This window comes from Hemiscyllium ocellatum, chromosome 44, assembly GCF_020745735.1.
Source record: "Hemiscyllium ocellatum isolate sHemOce1 chromosome 44, sHemOce1.pat.X.cur, whole genome shotgun sequence".
NCBI lineage: Eukaryota > Metazoa > Chordata > Chondrichthyes > Orectolobiformes > Hemiscylliidae > Hemiscyllium > Hemiscyllium ocellatum.
In genome coordinates, this window is record NC_083444.1 from 32,274,839 (window position 1) to 32,295,099 (window position 20,261).

The 20,261-nt window shown below is 43.8% G+C and overlaps 1 non-coding gene across 1 annotated transcript; it reads right to left on the reverse strand.

Moving 5' to 3' along the window:
• Positions 1 to 262: 262 nt before the first annotated feature.
• trnam-cau (transfer RNA methionine (anticodon CAU)) lies at positions 263 to 335 on the reverse strand. The gene has a single exon. It is a non-coding gene; the product is annotated as a tRNA-Met (tRNA).
• Between the last annotated feature and the right edge of the window lie 19,926 nt (positions 336 to 20,261).

Here is a 20,261-nt window from a genome sequence, read left to right on the forward strand (position 1 = left end):
TTAGCAGAAGGATCAGAGCATGGTAACAATACTCTTCTACAGAATGGCCATCGGTGATGTGTACATCGACGCACATTCAGGACCAGGGAGGAGAAAAGACTATACAACGTTTCGCACTGTAATGAAGTGGAACTGAAGTCCTTTTCATCTTTGCAACGGATAAGCGTCTGCAAATTCGCAGATAGGTTTACTTGTGAAAGCAGTAAGTAAGAAAACGCAGCGCGCGCGCGCCAACCCGGGAAACTGCCATACAGAACCAGGCTGTTTCTGCCCAGTTTTGGACCAGGGACCTTTCGCGTATGAGGCGAATGTGATAACCACTACACTACAGAAACCCGAAAAGCTGCTGGTTCTTTCAGCTGCTGCTCCTCAGAGTCGTTCAACATTGGGATTTGCAGCTGTTTCATGCTTCACCTTCCTGTTCAGGAGAGCTGTTTGTTGACCAGCTTAATTGGCATGTAAACCCAGCGGCTTAGACCGTTCGACCATAGCCCAGACGCAGCAGTCATGAATTTTCATACATTTTCAATGGTGCTCTTCCAAAGCAACCGAAGCAAAGTCACAGGGAAATGGTTCCACGGTCCCTGCCTTCTCGCATTGTACACCGAGATACAATATCAATTTTACAACAGGTCATGATAGCCCTACAATCCAAACAAAAATCAATGGGAAACTTATTCTACCTTCTGATACTCGTTTGAGTGACAAATGTAATGTGTCTGAGAGAAAGTACATTCACTTACGATTCGATACAGAAACTGTGAGCTGTACGACAGTACTGGAATTTAGATTCTTCTTTTGGTAAATGATTTCGCCCATTGCTCATAACAGAACAACTTTCGCGACTACACGTAACATGAAAAAACATCGGACTACAGGAAAAATGTACAAAACTGCGCAGGCCGTGTGTCAGATTATACTGTGCAGCGTAGTTACACTTACCACGACTGTTTTGCAGTAAAGAGTCCCAAAGAATGGTCTCCAGCTGAAAAGCTGAGTTACCATTCAAATCCGAGAAGGAACAGATCACATTGTGAGTCTGTCCAAACCCCCAGGCCGGTACGAGTTGCCAGTTTCCTTCTCTTGTACCTTAACTGTGCAATTTGCTGCAGAGCTGTCCACACCTGGACATGAGCCCCATGGCTGCCAGCTGAGTTGGAAACCTGTGTGGGAATCGATGAGAAATGACTCAGTAAAGTTCACTAAATTCCATGGTGCTTATTAGAGATGCACAAAACACAGTTTCTGAACATCATGACAGAATTCAAAAGGCAGCGCCCCCACCCCCACGAGATGTCAAAGAGGTGCTAACTGTACGCGACTGCTCTTTGTTCTCCATATGAAAAGCTCTCCCGCCTGAGTCACCTTCACGTCTCCCGCTGCTGACTGAATCAGAAAGAAGGAGTTTCAGCAGAGCTACACGTACCTCGCTGTGTTACTTTCCTTTTTCTGCTCCTCTGTGATGTCAAGAAAACAAAATGGATACAATGTCGTTCGGTAGCCTTTCTGTCGTTTCCTCAGTTTCAGTTCCAACATGGCTTAGATTTCGGGGGCACACGTTAATATTAGTGACTCTATGATAGGACAAGTCCAGAGCTTCATCTGAGACTGCAAATTCATCCATTGCTGTTGCTGATGGAGTGAGCCACTGACATGAAAACTACTCCAAAACATGATTCAGGTTTTCGGATGCTGAATTTCGAAATTGAAAAATGGCAGACAGCTTCCAAATGAGGCCCCTTCAGAGACTACTTTGGCGTTCATTTGATGGAGAGACTACGTTAGGAATCTGTGGTGCACTTTGACACCAGCACATCAGGTTTCTCCTTGGCTTTGAAACGGGCTGCCGGCGCGAGGAAAGCCAATGCCCTACTTATTTTAGCAGAAGGATCAGAGCATGGTAACAATACTCTTCTACAGAATGGCCATCGGTCATCATTAACTCTCGCATTGTCAGTTACTCTCAGTTTTAAAGAATCCTGTTTCAACAAACGGACCTGGAGTCACGTGACCAATTCATTGGATTTACAGTAGTTCTGTTCCTGCTCAGTTTCAGTGGGGAGACACAGGGAAATGTCCTCTGGCTGTTAGTGTGATGGACCCTACCTCTGAAACAAAATCTTTGTGCACGTGACGTGTCTCCTACATGTGCACTGGACATGACAGTGAGGTCAGTCTGCTCTCCCCTGGGTCAGTGACAGAGACACAGTGGGGTCAGTCTGCTCTCCCCTGGGTCAGTGACAGAGACACAGTAGGGTCAGTCTGCTCTCCCTTGGGTCAGTAACAGAGAGACAGACCTCTCCTTCCCCCTTCCACTTGTCAATGGTGGTGATGATGTATGCATTTGGACATGCTGCTGTGCAGAGTCATGCTCTTGGAGAAAGTGAGGATTGCAGATGCCGGAGATCAGAATTTAAAATCATAGTGCTGGAAAAGCACAGCCAGTCTGGCAGCATCCGCGGAGCAGGACAGACGATGCTTCAAGCATAAGCTCTTCATCAGGAATGGATGGGTGGCCCAAGGGGGCTGATAGATAAATGGAAGGGGGCTGGGCTTGCGGGGAAGGTAGCTGGGAATGTAATAGGTAGATGGAGGTGGGGGTGATGATGACAGGTCAGAAAGGAGGGTGAAGCAGAAAGGTGGGAAGGAAGATGGACAGGTAGGACAGTTCAAGAGGGCTGTGCTGAGTTGGATGGTTGGTTCTGAGATAAGGTGGAGGGAAGGGAAATGAGGAAACTGGTGAAATCTACATCGATCCCGTGTTGTTAGAGGGTTCCAAGGTGAATGATGAGGCGTTCTTCCTCCAGGCATCAGGTGGTCAAAGTTTGGCGGTGGAGGAGGCCCAGGACTTGAATGTCCTTGGTGGAATGGGAGGGAGTGTTAAAGTGTTCAGCCACAGACTGGTGGGGCTGTTTAGTGACTGTGCCAGAAGGAAACTGAGGACAGACAGAGTCTTTGAAGAAACGGGGTCTGGGTGGGTTACACTTTGGAGGGTCGGTGTGGCCTTGTTAGGCTGAAGGGCCTGTTTCCACACTGTCATTAATCTAATCTAACAATGTTCTCTGCAACGTTTCGCAAATAGGTGTCCTGTGTCCCCAATGTAGAGGAGACCACACCAAGAGCAACAGACAGAGTAGATGGTGTGTGTGGAAGCACAGGTAAATCTCTGCCAGATGTGCAAGGATCCTCTGGGGCCTTGGATGGAAGTGAGCAGATGGTGTGGGGGTAGGTTTGCACCTCTTGACATGGCAGGGGAAGGTACCAGGAGTGGAGGGGGGCTTGGTGGGGTGTGTGGCCCTAACAAGGGATTCGTGGAGGGAATGGTCTCTGCAGAACACTGATAGGAGTGGGGAGGGAACTATATTCCTGGTAGTGGGGTCTGTTTGTAGGGGGCAGAAATGGCAGTGGGTGACTTGTTTTATCTGAAGGGTGGTGGAGAAGAAGGTGAGAACTGGGGTGTTCTCTCCTTGTTGTGATTGGAGAGGTGGGCTTCAAGGGTGGAGGTGCGGGAAGTGGAGGTGATGCACTAGAGGAGATCATCGACCATGTGTGAGGGGAATCTGCGGTCCTAGAAGAAGGAGGCTATCAGGGATGTTCGATGGTGGAATTGGTCCTCCTGGGAGCAGATGTGGCAGAGGCAGAGTAATTGGAAATAAGGAAACATTTTTAAAGGAGTGCGGGGTTTGGAGGAGGTGTAGACCAGGTAACTGTGGGAGTCAGTCAGTATGAAGTAGATGCCCATGTTGACCCTATCACCAAAAATGGAGATGGAGAGGAGGAGAAAGGAAGGAGAAAGGGGAAAAGTCCCTTCCTGACATGGTGCCATTATTTAAAATAGGTGGTAAGGAAAAGCCAGGAAACTATAGACTGGTGAGCCTGCGGTCAGTGGTGGGTGAGATTTGAGGAAAACATATTAAGTTAAAAAATACATGAGGAAGGACAGATTGTTTATACACGGAGCTTGTGGAGACGCCTGTATAGGGATGCCTCGGGAGAGGTTTTTGTATCCGGACAGTGAAAGCTGAATGTTGGATTGCTTTTTTCATTTGTTCAGTTAAGTGTTTGATTTCTTTTTAATATTTATGTTGAATTTTTTTGCATGCTTCATAGTAAATCTCATTGTTTAATTTAGTATATAACGTGCTCATGAAAACTCCTTCTCTGTAGGATGAATTTTACTGATGGCCTGCAAGAGATATTGAATGCGATGACAAATAGATTTAGTGAAGTGAGTACACAACAAGATCATTCAGATCGATAACTGTCAGGAAAGGTTTGAAGGTGGTTTCGAAGTCTCCTGTGGTTATTCCTCTCAAACAGATATTCCAATTTTGGTAAGTGGTCATCAGATCTTGGGCACTAACAATGAATTTTACGTTAAACAGATTTATTAGGATTTCACAGAATCATATTTTTTGAGAACTCTCCTGTGAGGGGCACAGACAGGAGATTCTGCGATAGTGAGTGTGAATCGAGGATAGTATGTTGCTTTTCTGGTGCCAGGGTGAAGGACGTCTCAAAATGTTTGAAGCAGATTGTCAAAGGGGAGAGTGAGAAGCTGGAAATTATTGTAGACATTGATAGGAATGACATAGTTAGAGAAAAGGTTAAAGCTTTACAAAGTGCATGTAATAAGTTGAGGAGAGAATATGAAAAGTCGTAATCTCTGGTTTACTTCTGGTGCCAAGTTCTAATGAGGGAAGGAATAAAAGGGCAGGGCAGATAAGTCAATGGTTGACGAGGTGCTGCACTGTGCAGGGAGTCACTTTCTTGGAGCATTGGGATCTCTTCTGGGACAGAAAGGATCTGTTCAAAAGGATGGGTTTCACCTGAACTAGACCAATATCCTGGTGGGGAGATTTGCTCGCTCTATTTTGGGAGATTGTAAGATTTGGGAGGGGTGAGGTGGGGGCTTTCTGAACAACGGTGAAAATAGAAAGAAAGATGACATTGATTCTGAATCAGAAAACAGCAAATTATTGAGAAATGACAAACAAGAACAAGTCAGAGAACAAAGGAACACTGAACACTTAAACTGCATTTATTTCAATACAAGAGGTCTCATGGATAAGGTAAATGAACCCAAGGCATGTAAGGGAACATGGGCCTGGGATGTCATTGCTATTACAGAAACATGGCTGCGGAATGGAAAAGACTACAGTGGTGCTGGAAAAGCACAGCAAGTCAGGCAGCAGCTGAGGAGCAGGAAAATCGATTTTCCCGCTCCTTGGTTCTGCCTGACCTGCTGTTCTTTTCTAGCACCACTCTGACTTTGACTCTAATCTCCAGCATCTGCAGTACCCATTTCTGCCGAATGGAAAAGACTGGCAGCTCAGTGTTCTGGCTTTGAGATGGTACAGGAAGGACAGAAAGAGGCAAGACAGGGGAAGGGCTGGCATTTTTGATTAAGGAAAATATTACTCCTGTAATTAGAGATGGTATTTCTGAGGGATCATTTAGTGAAAATATATGGGTTCGAATTAGAAATAAGAAAGGGATGATTACCTTGCTGGGGTTTTATACCGGCTCCCCAATAGTCAGAGGGAAATTGAGAAGCAGATATGTAGAGAGATCGCAAATATATGGAAGAATAATAAGTTTGTAATAGTAGGGGATTTTAATTTTCTAAACATTGACTCAGACTGCCTTGGTGTTAAAATTTTTGATGGTGAAGAACTTGTTCAATTACAAGAAAATTTTTGCTATAAATATATGATCTTCCTTCGCGAGGCGGATCAAAACTTGACCTTCTCTTGGGAAATAAGGGAGGGCAAGTGACTGAAGTGTGAGTCAGGGATCACTTTTGGACCAGTGATCGTAATGCCAGTAACTTTAAAATAGTTGTGTAAAAGGATAAACGTTAATGTTCTTAATTGGAGTGAGGCAAATGGGTATGAAAGGGTATGAAAGAAAAACTTTCAAAAGTTGATTGAAGCAGAATGATCGCAAGTAAAAGGATGACTGACAAGTGGGAGGCCTTCCAAAGTGTGATAACAATAGTTCAGAAGCAATCTGTTCCTTTTAGAGTAAAAGGCAAGGCTGGTAAGATTGGGGAATACTGGATGAATAAAGATGTCGAAGTTCAAGTCAAGAATAAAAAATAACCATCTATTAGAGAGACAATTGGGATCAACTGAATGTCTTGAAGAGTGTAGGGGCATTCTTCAGAAGGAAATGAGGAAGGCAAAAAGGGGACAGGAGATAGCCTTGGCAGGTAAGGTTAAAGATAATCCAAAGAGATTCTATAAATACATTGAGTGACGGAGAGAGGTTAGAACCCCTTAAAGACCAACGAGGTTGTCTTTGTGTTGAACCTCAAGGGATGGGAGGGATATAAAAATATTTTGCATCCATATTTATTGTTGGGAAAGAAATGGAGGCTGGAGAAATCAGGGATATAAATATTGATGTTTTGGAAACAGTTCACAGTCCAGAAGAGTAAGTGCTGGAGATCTTAAAAAATCATAAAGATAGATAAACCTGATCAAGTGTGTCCCAGGACGTTGTGGGAAGTTAGAGAGAAAATTATACAGCCCCGAGCAGAATATTTTTATCATCTATAAACCATGGGGAAAGAACTGGAGGATTGGGTTGTGGCTAATATGTCATTGTTTAAGAAGGGATGTGGGGAGAAGCCTGAGAACTATCGACCTGTGAGTCTGACCTCGGTGGTGGATAGGGTTTTAGAGATGATCCTGAAAGATAGGATTTACAGAGGTTGGAGAGGAAAGGATTGATTAGAGATAGTCAGTCTGATTTAGTGTGAGCAAAATCATGTCTCACATTTGATTGGGTTTGTTTTTGGAAGTAACTAAAATGATTGATGAGGACAGAGTGTTATATGTTGTTTGCTTGGTCTTCAGTAAAGCCTTCGATGAGGCTCTGCATGATTGACTAATTGGTAAAGTTAGATCACATAGGATGCAGGGTGGACTTGCCAACTGAATACATAATTGGTTTTATGGCAGAAGATGGTGGATTATTGTTTTTCAGACTGGAGGCCTGTGACCAGCGGTGGCCCACAGGGAGCGATACTGGCTCCACTTCCACTGGCATTGCAGTGTGAGGGGTGACCTTATTGATGTTTAAACAATCAGGTGGGACACAGATAAGGTGAATGACAGGGGTCTTTTCCCTCGGGTGCGGAGTTCAAACCTGGGGGCTATCTTTTTTAAGGTGAGAGGAGAAAGATTGAAAAAAGACATTTTGGACAATATTTTTAGAATTTTGGATGTGGAATGAACTATCAGAGGAAATGGCGGATGTAGGTACAGTTACAATGTTTAAAATACATTTGGACAAGTTCATGAATAGGAAAGGTTTGGAGGGATATGGGCCCAGCACAGGCAGGTGGGAATTGTTTAGTTTTGGAACATGGTCGGTGTGGCCTGATTGGTGACTCGATGACTCCATGACATTACGGTACGCAGTCAAAGCACATGTTAGTCTCTGCACACGCTCACTTTGCCCTCCAGCTCATGGACTGGGACACAGTACGGAGAAGGGTATTGTTGATGGACAGAGATACCAAGGGGCTTTTATATGCAGTGGGTGTATTATGGAGGAACTACAGAGGGACAGCTCAGGATTGATGAAGCTGCACAAGGGAGGGCATTTAGACAGGGGCCATGGAGGGGGACAGCGGCTAAATGTACAACGGGGTGGTGGGGGGCAGGATTGTCCAATATTGAAGGGGGGGGTGCAGATTCCATCTCAGGATTGAACAACAGAACCAGGGAAGAAAAGGAGGAGAAGGAAAGAGAGAGAGAAATGAGAGAAGCAGAAAGAGCAAGAGAATGAGAAAGAACACAGATAAAGGTGGGAAGAAGAGGCAGGAGAGAAAAATACAAAAGAAGAGGCTGTCAGTAAGACAGAGAGAGAGAAAGAGAAATAGTGTGAGAAAGAGATGTGTGATACAGAGGGTGAGAGACAGAGGCAAAGAGAGAGAGATAGGGAGAGAAAAGAGGAAAAATCAGACAGATATAAGCACGTGCTAAGGAAAGATATGGTGAGATTTAACAATCGATATTCACCATTCCAGTTGGTCTAAGCTCTCGTGATGGTCTCTCACACTCTTTCTCTCCCATTCAGGACAGACTCTGCTCCAGGGGCTTGCTTTTGACATTCAACCATTCACCACATTCTCACACACAGAGACAGACAGAAACCGACAGATACTCACCCCCTGCTCAGTGCACACAGTGAAAGTTGAGTAGGTTAGGATACTTTTCATTAGAAAAAAGGAGATTGAGGGGAGACCTGATTGAGGTCTACAAAATCATGAAGGATATAGACAGAGGAGACTGAGATAAGTTTTCTCCCAGCGTGAAGGATTCAACAACGAGAAGTCACGCTTCCAAGGTGAGAGGTGAAAAGTTAAATGGGGATATATGCGGCAAGGACTTCACACAGAGAGTGGTGGGTGTCTGGAACACATTGCTAGCAGAGGTAGTAGAGGCAGGCACGGTACATGCATTGAAGATGCGTCTGGACAGATGCATGAGAAGGTGGGGAGCAGAGAGAGAGAGAGAGAGATGCTTAGGAAATGGGCGACAGGTTTAGACAGAGGCTTTGGATCGGCTCAGGCTTGGAGGGCCGAAGGGCCTGTTCCTGGGCTGTAAATGTTTTTGTTCTTTGTTCTTTGAAGGGAAAATGGCGCCAGAACCTGTTTGAAATATCCCAAATCTCTCACTGAAAGCCCCCTCTCTGCCCAAGTCCCAGCTCATCCAGTCAGCTCCCAGCTCCTTCTACCAAGGACATATCTCCCTCAGGGATGGAGCACAGCCAGAGCCATCACAGTGGGATTAGAGGTGGGGGGGGAGGGAGGGAGGAGGTGTGAGAGAATGCAGCAGGTAAACAGTTTCATCCAGTCTGCATTTGTCTACTCCTACTTTGCATTTTATTGTCTTGGAATAAAAAACAAATGTATTTTCAAACTGATCAAATTCCTTTTGTCTTTCTGGTTTCCTATTGATCAATGTGACAAATCTCAACTTGCAATTGTCAGGAATCTAACCCAGGTCACCTGTTTGGGAGACAGCTACACTAACCAGGATAGCAGCATCACTGTGAACTTTAACACAACACAATCCCCAAACATAGTTAAAAAAACCTTTATCATAACAAATTAAACAGAGTTCATATTGATTCACTGAATGTGATATTGGGTCAGGTGACGATAGCTTATATGAAGACGCAGATTTGAAGGAGCATCTGAAATTGGAGTGGGAGCTGGGTCATTGGGTGGGTGTAGAGAGGCAGTCCACAAATCCCTCTGATTGGGCTTGGATTCCCCCAACACATCAGCTGGTTCATGGAAGGAAAAAATAAAGAAACAGGATGATGTCAGAGAACTGGTTTAGTCCAGACTGCCTTGGTCTCCTCCTGCTTTGCATTTTATTGTTTTAGAATGAAAGCCACATGTATTCACAAACTGATCCAATTCCTTTGCTCTTTGGGTTTTCCTGTTGATCAATGTGAAAATCTCAAAGCACGATTACCAGGAATCAACACGAGGAATTGAATGGAAACAAAGTAAATTATTGTTGAAAATAAAGGTGCAATCAAAAGACACAGAATTGTTATAATATTTTATTTCCTTTTTCAACAGGAAACTTATCGTTTTTTAAAAAACTTGTCCAGCTGTGTGGCTCAGAGAATTCAGTGAGGAAGAGTGGATAAGAGCCTGTCATTGCATTTCCCTCTCTCTCCTGCAGTAAACAATTACACCTTCCTCCACATCATTTATTTTTCTAATCGCTTCACTCACTGAGAAAGGATTACTTGGGATAAATGTAGCTTTTGTGTATATTTGGGTTTGCTTTTGTTGTCCCACTTTCTACTAATTGTTGGCGATTACTAACAGCACTTCACACTGGCTTTACATCTCCAGTCTCTGTCATTTTGCCCCTCAGATGGAGTCATTCCTTGCCCATTAGGAAAGGGGTGTTATCATGTTGCTGCTCCTCCTTCTCCTTTCAGTTCATTCCTCACGTGGACTCCTTGTTCCGTTATCTGCTGCACCTAATGTTGGCTCTCAGTTACTTGGATTGTTTCACCAATTGAATTAATGTTCTAACTGGATATGTCATGGCATACTTTAACTGGTCTCTGAAATGTTTCTGTGTCACCACATAAATAAGTGCATTTGTGCAGCAACTTAAGTTCCTCAGCATAAATCCAATCTGAAGAAAGAGACCAAAAGAAACAGAATCCAAGGAATAACCAGCATTAAAGAAATATAAAATATGCAACAGCCAGAGAAGTATGAAACTGGCAGATATGGCAAAGAGTAAAATCACAGAATTCTTCCTGCTCTCTACCTCTGGATCATTCTCTGTTTTTCTCTGACCTCTCAGTTTCTTCCGCACCTTAATGGCTTCGAAGATATGTCTGACAATCAGAATGTTGATAAAGAGAATAAAAGTGAATGGGAACATTGGTGTTAAAAAAGTCTGAAAATATCTAAAACTTATCCACCGAGGGTCGTCATAATAACTAGGCCTGATATAACAGTACCATGGAACATTGTTGACAATCTTTCCAGGGTAATACACAAAGGAGTTGGGAATGTTCTTTAAACAAAAGAAGATACAGATTGTTGCGAGAACCTTTGTTGCAGTTTTCCCTGTGCAATACTTAGTTTTCATCTCATGAAAACAAATGGCGACAAATCGATCAAAGGAAAAAGCAATGGTGAACCACGCAGAACAATCAATGCTCAAGCGGTTGAGGGCATAGATAACACCACAGACAGGAGTGATTTGCAGGAAACACAGTGGATAATAATATTTTCGAAATTGATGAAGGACGATATAAAAAACAATGAACAGTAGATCTGATGATGTCATGGCCACCAGGTAGCGAGTGCTGCACACAGAAAGACCACATTTGCCCCGAGCTATGATTACAATCACCACGAGACTAACTGTAAAAGAAAGGAGAAAATAGATTTGAAGTTACTAATGAAACATTCTCTGTGCATGAGCCCAGACTGTAAGTAATGACACAAAGATAATTGCTATTCCATGTTCTATGAAGTTTAAAGACTCTCTCTCAATGAATCATTTGCTCTTTTAAAGGACATAGCGAAGAACATGTGCAGCAGATTACTCACAGAAACACGATCATATACTCAGGATGTTTTTGGGTCAGTAGCAGTTGATTTCTCCAGTTTCTCAGATGCAACCTTGCCTGCTGTGCCTTTTCCAGCACATTGCCCTATCAGCAGTCCCCATTATTTCCTAATTTCTAATGACCTGCTGAACCCACCCATTTCCCTGTTGTCTCTGGGCTCCCATTTGGAGTGAGCTGCCTGAACAAGACCCACCAACACAATCCCTTTCCACCAAGGAATGGGAAACACCAGGTGTCACTGCGAGGTGGGTTGTTACAAAACCCATCTGACCGATAGCAGGCTGTGAACTACCACAGAGAGAGGGTGGTCTTCCAAAACCCTTTCTAGACCAGCCAGAGCTGGTGTTCAGCCAAACTCCATCAATGTGGCCTCAGTGTAATCCCATTCTGCACAGTATAGGGAAACACACAATTCTGCACATTACTGAGGAGCCTCCGAACTGACAAACTATTCACTTAAAAACTCAGTCAGTGAGGACACTATTGTCTGATAGTTGGATTTGCCTTGCTAAATGGAAATATAATAATTTATCAGTTATCTGTAGAAATAAGGATGATTCAATGCAGTGGTTTATATAAGTTGTTCCAACACTTACCAGGAACACCAACAACAACAAGGATGGTCTCGTACACTATACCGATCCTTTGCCTGAGAAGATCCATTTCGTTGTTTGTGACACAACCTTTCCCTTCCTGCTGCTGGGAATATGTTGGAATTGGAGAATTCTCTTGGAGATGGAGCTGACACAGTTCCAGAGACTTTATTTTATATTGTGTGGTATCTCCATTGGGAAACCATGATTATATCTTCAAATTTTTAAACGCATTTTGAACAAACAAGCTATGACAGCAGGTTTATTTTAATGATGTGATAGCATTGAGATTTGCAGCTATATTTGAATACCCCAAAGGCTGGATTGATCTGATCCTGTTAGTTCTCAAACATTCATGCATTCAAGTAACAATACTTGCAATGTTTCACTCACTATCAATCTTATCAGTATCTAAATACCTTTTCATATTCTTTTCAGTGATGACCTTCATTTTGCTTAGGTTATTCAGTCGTTCAATGCCTCATGCTGTTGAAGGTTTTGAGAGTTGTTCTCCTGCACACTATTATCCCACAGCTTTCCTTGTTAATCCAGTTACACGACTGATTTGGGAAATTCTCTCTGTGAATGAGTACTCTAATACAGAACCTGAAGCTGATACTGACTGCACCAACAGCTGGAACTTCCACTCGGTCACATTTTCTCAAAACAAACACAAAAATAATCCGAACCTTACAATCAAATTAAAAGAGTGATGACATCATACAGGACAGAGGTGGCCCTTCTCTCCATCGAGTTTGTATCTCTAAACTCACACTCAAAGCTACACAGGGCTTGACAATGGGAAGCCTTCAAACATGAGATAATGAGAGTCCAGAGACAGTATGTTCCTGTTCGGATGAAAGGCAAGGCTGGTAGGTGCAGGGAATACTGAATGACTTGCGAAATTGAGGTTTTATTTGAGAAAAAGAAGGAAGCATATGTCAGATATAGGCAGCAGAGAACAAGTGAATCCTGAGAAGAGTATAAATGCAGTCGGAATATACTTAAGAGGGGAATCAGGAAGGCAAAAACGGAACATGAGATAGCACTGGCAAATCGGGTTAAGAAGAATCCAAACAGATTCAATAAATACATTAAGGATAAAAGATTAACTGGGGAGACAGAGCCCCGCACAGGTCAGCAAGGCAGCCTATGTATGGAACCACAGGAGATGAGGAGATACTAAACAAATATTTTGCATCAGTGTTTACTGTGGAGAAGGTTATGTAAGATATAGAATATGGGGAAAGATGTTAACATCTTAAAAAAACGTTCACGTTACAGTGGACATCTCAAAATGCATAAAGGTGGATAAATCCCAGGACCTGATCAGGTGTACCCTAGAAATGAGTGAGATGCAAGTAATGTGATTGCTGGGCCTCTTGCTGAGATATTTGTATCATCGATAGTCATAGGTGAGGAGCTGGAAGGCTGAATTTTGGCTAACGGGGTGCCACTATTTAAGAAAGGTGGTAAGGAAAAGCTAGGGATTTATAGACCAGTGAGCCTGATGGATGTTGGAAAAGTTGATGGAGGTAATCCTAAGGGATAGGGTTTACATATATTTGGAAAGGCAAGGACTGTTTAGGGATAGTCGGCATGATTCTGTGTGTGTGAGGAGGATTGATGAGGGCAGAGCAGTGACTGTGATCTACGTGAACTTCAGTAAGGCATTCAACAAGGGTCTTCACGGTGGACTGGTTAGCAAGATTAGATAGCATGGACTGCAGGGCGAACTAGCTGTTTGGCTGCAGAACTGGCTCAAAGATAGCAGACAGAGGTTCGGGATGGAGGGTTGCTTTTCAGACTGGAGGCCTTTGATCCATGGTGTGCCACAAGGATCACTGCTGGGTCCATTGCTTTTCATCATTTCCATAAATGATTTGGATGTGAAAATAGCAGGTATAGTTCATAAGTTTGCAGATGACACCAAAATTGAAGGTTACCTCAACGTACACAGGATCATGTTCAGACGGGTCAATAGGCAAAGGAGTGGCAGATGGAGTTTAATTTAGATTTTCGCAAGGTTTGTGAAGGTTTGTAGCTCAGGTTGAGGTTTAGGGTGTAGGTTTGCTCGCTGAGCTGTAGGTTTGATATCCAGACGTTTCATTACCTGGCTAGGTAACATCATCAGTGGTGACCGCCAAGTGAAGCGAAGCTGTTGTCTCCTGCTTTCTATTTATATTTTTCTCCTGGATGGGGTTTCTGGGGTTTGTGGTGATGTCATTTCCTGTTTATTTTCTGAGGGGTTGATAGATGGTATCTAGATCTATGTGCTTGTTTATGGCATTATGGTTGGTGTGCCAGGCCTCTAGGAATTCTCTGGCATGTCTTTGCTTAGCCTGTCCCAGGATAGATGTGTTGTCCCAGTCGAAATGGTGTTTTTTTTTCATCCATGTGTAGGGTTATGAGGGAGAGGGGGTCGTGTCTTTTTGTGGCTAGCTGATGTTCATGTATCCTGGTGACTAACTTTCTTCCTGTTTGTCCTACGTAGTGTTTGTGGCAGTCCTTGCATGGAATTTTGTAGATGACATTGGTTTTGTCCATGGGTTGTACTGGGTCTTTTAAGTTTGTTAGTTTTTGTTTGAGAGTGTTGGTGGGTTTGTGTGCTACTAGGATTCCGAGGGGTCTCAGTAGTCTGGTTGTCATTTCTGAAACTTCTTTGATGTATGGTAAGGTGGTTAGGGTTTCTGGCTGTGTTTTATCTGCTTGTCGTGGTTTGTTCTTGAGGAACCTGCGCACTGTGTTTTTTGAGTATCTGTTCTTCTTGAATACATCGTATAAGTGGTTCTCCTCTGTTTTCCGAAGTTCGTCTGTGCTGCAGTGTGTAGTGGCTCATTGGAATAGTGTTCTGATGCAGCTTCGTTTGTGTGTGTTGGGATGGTAGCTGGTGTAGTTGAGCATTTGGTCAGTGTTTGTCGGTTTTCTGAATACGTAGCTTTGTAATTCTCCCTTGTCGCATTTCTGGACGGCATAGTAGAAAGAAAAAAACCCACCCCCATCCTCCTCTAACGTCTCTCTCCACAAAACCCTTGTCAATTGTTGTTAAAACCCATCTGGTTCTCTAATGCCCTTTAGGGATTAGAGCTGTCCTTGTCTTGTCTGGGCTACATGTGACTCCAGACCCACAGCAATTGGTGCGGTTGGTGGAGATCAGCCATCTAAAGCTCCAGAGACTCACAGCAGGAGGTCCTCAAGATTGTGTCCTCGCCCTAACTATCTTTGGTGACTGTATAACTGACCTTCCCTCAGTCAGAATGTCATGAGTCCGAGGGTTTGTTAATACCCGCACGATGTTCAGCGGCATTCTTCCCTCCACAGTTACTGAAGCACTCCATGTGGCTCTTCAGCAAGATCCTGGCAACTTCAGCTCCTCAGACACGGCGTTATAGAACTGGGGCCAGAGCTGGATGAACTTCGGATCATTCGGGAGGCTGAGGGAGTAATTGAGAGGAGTTATAGGGAGGTAGTGACACCTCAGGTACAGGGGAAAGGTAGATTACAGTCAGGAGACAGAAAGGAACAGGCAGGCAGTGCAGAGTTCCCCTCAATAGCAAGCACACTGTTTTGGTTACTGCTGGGGAGGGACAACTTACCAGGGGTAAGCAATGGGGCACAGGTCTCTGGCACAGAATCTGTCCATGTTGGTCAGAAAGGAAAAGGATTAGAAAAAAGGAGATTGAGGGGGACCTGATTGAGGATATGAAGGGTATAGACAGGGTAGATCGAGATAAGCTTTTTCCCAGGGTGAAGGATTCAGTAATAAGAGGTCATGCTTTCAAGGTAAAAGGTGAAACGTTTAAGGGGGGATACACACAGCAAGTACTTTACACGGAAGATGGAAGGTATCTGGAATGCATTGCCAGCAGAGGTAGTAGAGGCAGGTATGTTAGATTCATTTAAGATGCGACTGGACAGATGCATGAGTAGGTGGGGAGCAGAGGGATACAGATGCTTAGGAATTGGGCAACAGGTTTCGACAGTAGATTTGTATCGGCTCAGGCTTGGAGGGTTGAAGGGCCTGTTCTTGGGCTGTAAATTTTCTTTGCTCTTTGTTGTTTGAAGTGAAAGAGGAGCAGAGCATTAGTCATTGGGGACTTCACACGAATGGTTATTACAAGTTCCGGGGTTTATATGTTTCAGTAAGAACAGGGAAGGTGGTAAAAGAGGGGGAGGTGTGGCTATGTTAGTTAAGGACAGTATAAATGAGGCAGAAAGGACATTTGATGCGGACTGGTCCACTGAGGTAGAATGGGCTGAGGTTAGAAACAGGAAAGCAGAAGTCATGCTGTTGGGAGTTTTCTGTAGGCTTCCAGAGATGTAGAGGAAAGGGTTGCAAAGATGATTCTGGATAGGAGAGAAAGTAACAGGGTCGATGTTATGGGGGCCTTTAACTTTCCAAATCTTGACTGGGAACATTGTCGTTCGAGTACTTTAGATGTGTCAGTTTTTGTCCAATGTGTGCAGGAGCATTTCCTGACACAGTATATAGACAGGCCAACAAGGGGTGACGCCACATTGGATTTGGTTCTGGGTAATGAACCCGGCCAGGTGTTTGATTTGGAGGTAGGTGAGCACTTTGGTGATAGTGACCACAATTAGGTTACGTTTACTTTAGTGATGGAAAGGGACAGGGATATATCGCAGGGAAAGTGATATAGTTGGGGGAAAGGCAATTATGATGTGATGTGGCAAGATTTAGGATGCATAGGATGGGAAGGAAACTGCAGGGAATGGGCACAATTGAAATGTGGAGCTTTTTCAAGGATCAGCTACTGCATGTCCTTGATAAGTATGTACCTGTCAGGCAACAGGGAGGTGGTGGAACAAGGAAACCATGATTTAGTAAAGAAGTTGTATCTGTTGTTAAGAGGAAGAAGGAGGCTTATGTAAAGATGAGACATGAAGGCTCAGTTAGGTGCTTGAGAGTTACAAATTAGCCAGGAAGGACCAAAAGAGAAAGCAAAGAATGGCCAGGAGGGCACATGAGAAGTCTTTGGCAGGTCGCATCAAGGAAAACCTTAAAGCTTTCTATCAGTATATCAGGAATAACAAAATGACTAAAATGAGATTAGGACCAGTCAAGGACAATACTGGGAAGTTGTGTGTGAAGTCTGAGGAGATAGGAGAGGCGCTAAATGAATATTTCTCATTCGTATTCACACTGGAAAAAGACAATGTTGTCGAGGAGAACTCTGAGATCCAGATTATTACACAAGACGGGATTGAGGTTCATAAGTGGAAGTGTTAGCAATTCTGGAAAGTGTGATAATAGATAAGTCCTCTGGGTTGAATGGGATTTATCCTAGGATTCTCTGGGAAGTCAGGGAGGAGATTGCAGAGACTTTGTCTTTGATCTTTAAATCATCATTGTCTACAGGAATAGTGCCAGAAGACTGGAGAACAGTAAATGTTGTCCCCTTGTTCAAGAAGGAGAGGAGAGACAACCCTGGTAATTATAGAACAGTGAGACTTACTTTGATTGTGGAAAAAGTGATGGAAAAAGTTATCAGAGTTCAGATTTATAATCATCCTTCAGTCATCCAGAAAGGATGAAGTTGATTAGGGCTAGTCAACATGGTTTTGTGATGGTTAGATCGTGCCTCACAAACCTTAGTCAGCTCTTTGAGAAGATGACCAAGCAGCAGATTAGGTGGTCAATATGGTGTATATTGGTTTCAGTCAGGCTTTTGACAAGGGTGTCTATGATAGGCTATTGCACAAAATACGGAGGCACGGAGACATGGGATTGAGGGTGATTGAGCTTTTTGCATCAGACATTGGCGAGCTGTAAGTGTGGTGGTTGATGGGAAATGTTTATCCTAGAGTTCAGTTACGAGTGGTGTACCGAAAGCATCTGTTTTTCGTTCACTGGTGTTTGTCATTTTTATAAATGACTTGGATGAGGATGTAGAAGGATGGGTTCATTAAATTTGCGGATGACACCAGGTCAGTGGAGTTGTGGACAATGCAGAAAGATGCTGCAGGTTACAAAGGGACAAAGATAATCTGCAGAGCTGGGCTGAGAAGTGGCAAATGGAGATTAATGCAGAAAAGTGTGAGGTGATTCACTTTGGAAGGAGGAACAGGAATACGGAATACTGGGTTAAAGGCAAGATTCTTCGTGGTGTGGTGAGCATAGAGATCTCGGTGTCCATGGACATAGATCCCTGAAAGTTGCCATCCAGGTTGATAGAGTTGTTAAGAAAGCGCACAGTGTGTTAGCTTTTATTAGTAGAGGGATTGAGCTTCAGAGACATGAGGTCATGTTGCACTGTACAAAGCTCTGGTGTGGCCCCACTTGGCATATTGCGTACAGTTCTGGTTGCCGTATTAAAAGTGGAAACATTGGAAAGGATGCAGAGAAGATTTATCAGGATGGTGCCTGGTATGTAGAGATGGTCTTATGAGGGAAGGCTGAGGGATTTGAGGCTGTTTTTGTTAGAGAGAAGAAGGTTGAGAGGTGACTTCATAGAGACATACAAGATGATCAGAGGATTAGATAGGGTGGACAGTGAGAGTCTTTTTCCGTGGATGGAGATGGCTGGTACGAAGGGACAGAGCTTTACTGTCAGAGATAGTTTCCTTACTCAGAGAGTAGTTGGGACATGGAACGCCCCGCCTGCAACTGTAGCAGACTTGCCAACTTTAAGAACATTTACATGGTCATTGGATAAACATATAGATGAGAATGGAATGGTGAAGGTGAGATTGGCTTAAGATTGGTTTCACAGGTCGGTGCAACATCAAGGGCCGAAGGGCCTGTACTGTGCTGTAATGTTCAATGTTCTATGTTCCAGCCCTGGGCTGAAAAATGGCAATTAACATCCGTGCCACACAAATGCGAAACAATTGTCACCTCCAAGAAGAGATCACATTGATAACGCCTTTTGACAGTCAAGGCAAGAATCCCCCACAATCAACAATCTGGGAGTTCCCATTGAGCTGAAAATGAAATGGATTTACAATGTAAGTACTGTGGCTACAAGAGCAGCTCAGGGGGCAAGATCAGTGCAGTGAGGGGTGTACCTCATAGCTCCAAACGCCTCTCCACCATCTCCAAGGCATACGTCAGGAGTGTGATGGAATACTCCCCACTTGCCTGGATGGAAATATCTCCAAGATCCCTCAAGAAATGGGATCCCAGCATGACCAAGCAGCCATATAAAAGCACAATGTTGCAGACACTCAAAATCCGACATGAAATCAAAAAGTGCGAGAGAAATTCAGCAAACCTGGCAACACCTGTGGACAGAAACATAAAGTTAAACTTTTGAGTCCAATATCACCCTTCTTCAGAACAGTGCTGACAAGGTGTCATGTCGAACTAGAAACATTCATTCTCTTTCTCTCCTCATAGTTACACCAGGCCTGCTGAGTGTCTCCAACATTTTCTCTTCTGCGACAAAGAAACTAGTTTGATCGGCATCACATCTATAAACATTGTCTATCCAACATCGGTGCTCATCGGCAGCACTGAGTATCATTGACAATACACACTGCAGAGATTCACCTTCAACATCTGTGACCACTACCTTCCTAAAGACAAAGGCAGTAGATGTATGAGAACACCATGACCTGCATGTTCCCCTCCAAACCACTCACCATCCTGACTTGGGTATATATTCCTTCAGTAAAGTCCCTGAAGTCCCAGTGGACCACAGGGCTGCTCTCTCATTAATGAGAAACAACTGGTCGTGAGTTTAACCTGAGGGTCACCGTGCCTCAGGGGAACAGTGAGGTTGGAAAGGTCGGACCTTCATGACGATCTCAGCCAGTGTGGGGATTGAACCTGTGATGTTAACATAGAACATACTATAATACAGCATAGTACAGGCCCTTCAGCCCTCGATGTTGTGCTGACCATTTATCTGACTATATTGTTCTCTCCTCTATGTGCCTATCCAAGAGTCGTTTAAATTGCACAAAATACAGAGGCATGGGATTGAGGGTGTTTCAGCAGTTTGGATCAGAAGTTGGCTTGTTGAAAGAAGACAGAGGGTGGTGGCTGATGGGAAATGTTCACCCTGGAGTTTGTTACTAGTGGTGTATCACAAGGATTTGTTTTGGGTCCACTGCTCTTTGTCATTTTTATAAATGACCTAGACGAGGGTGTAGAAGAATGGGTTAGTACATTTGTGGATGACAATAAGGTCGGTGGAGTTGTGGATAGTGTTGAAGGATGTTGCAGTCTACAGAGGGACATAGATAAGCTGCAGAGCTGGGCTGAGAGGTGGCAAATGGAATTTAATGTGGAAATGTGTGAGGTGATTCACTTTGGAAGGAGGAACAGGAATACATGGGCTAATGGTAAGATTCTTGGTAGTGTAGATAAGCAGAGAGATTTCAGCCTCCATGTACATAAATCCCTGAAAGTTGCCACCCAGTTTAATAAGGTTGAGGCTCTTTGCATTCGAGAGAAGAAGGCTGAGAGATGACGTAATTGTGAGATACAGATAACCAGAGAGTTAGATAGGGTGGACAGTGAAAGCGTTTTCCTCGGATGGTGATGGCTTGCAAGAGGGGACATAG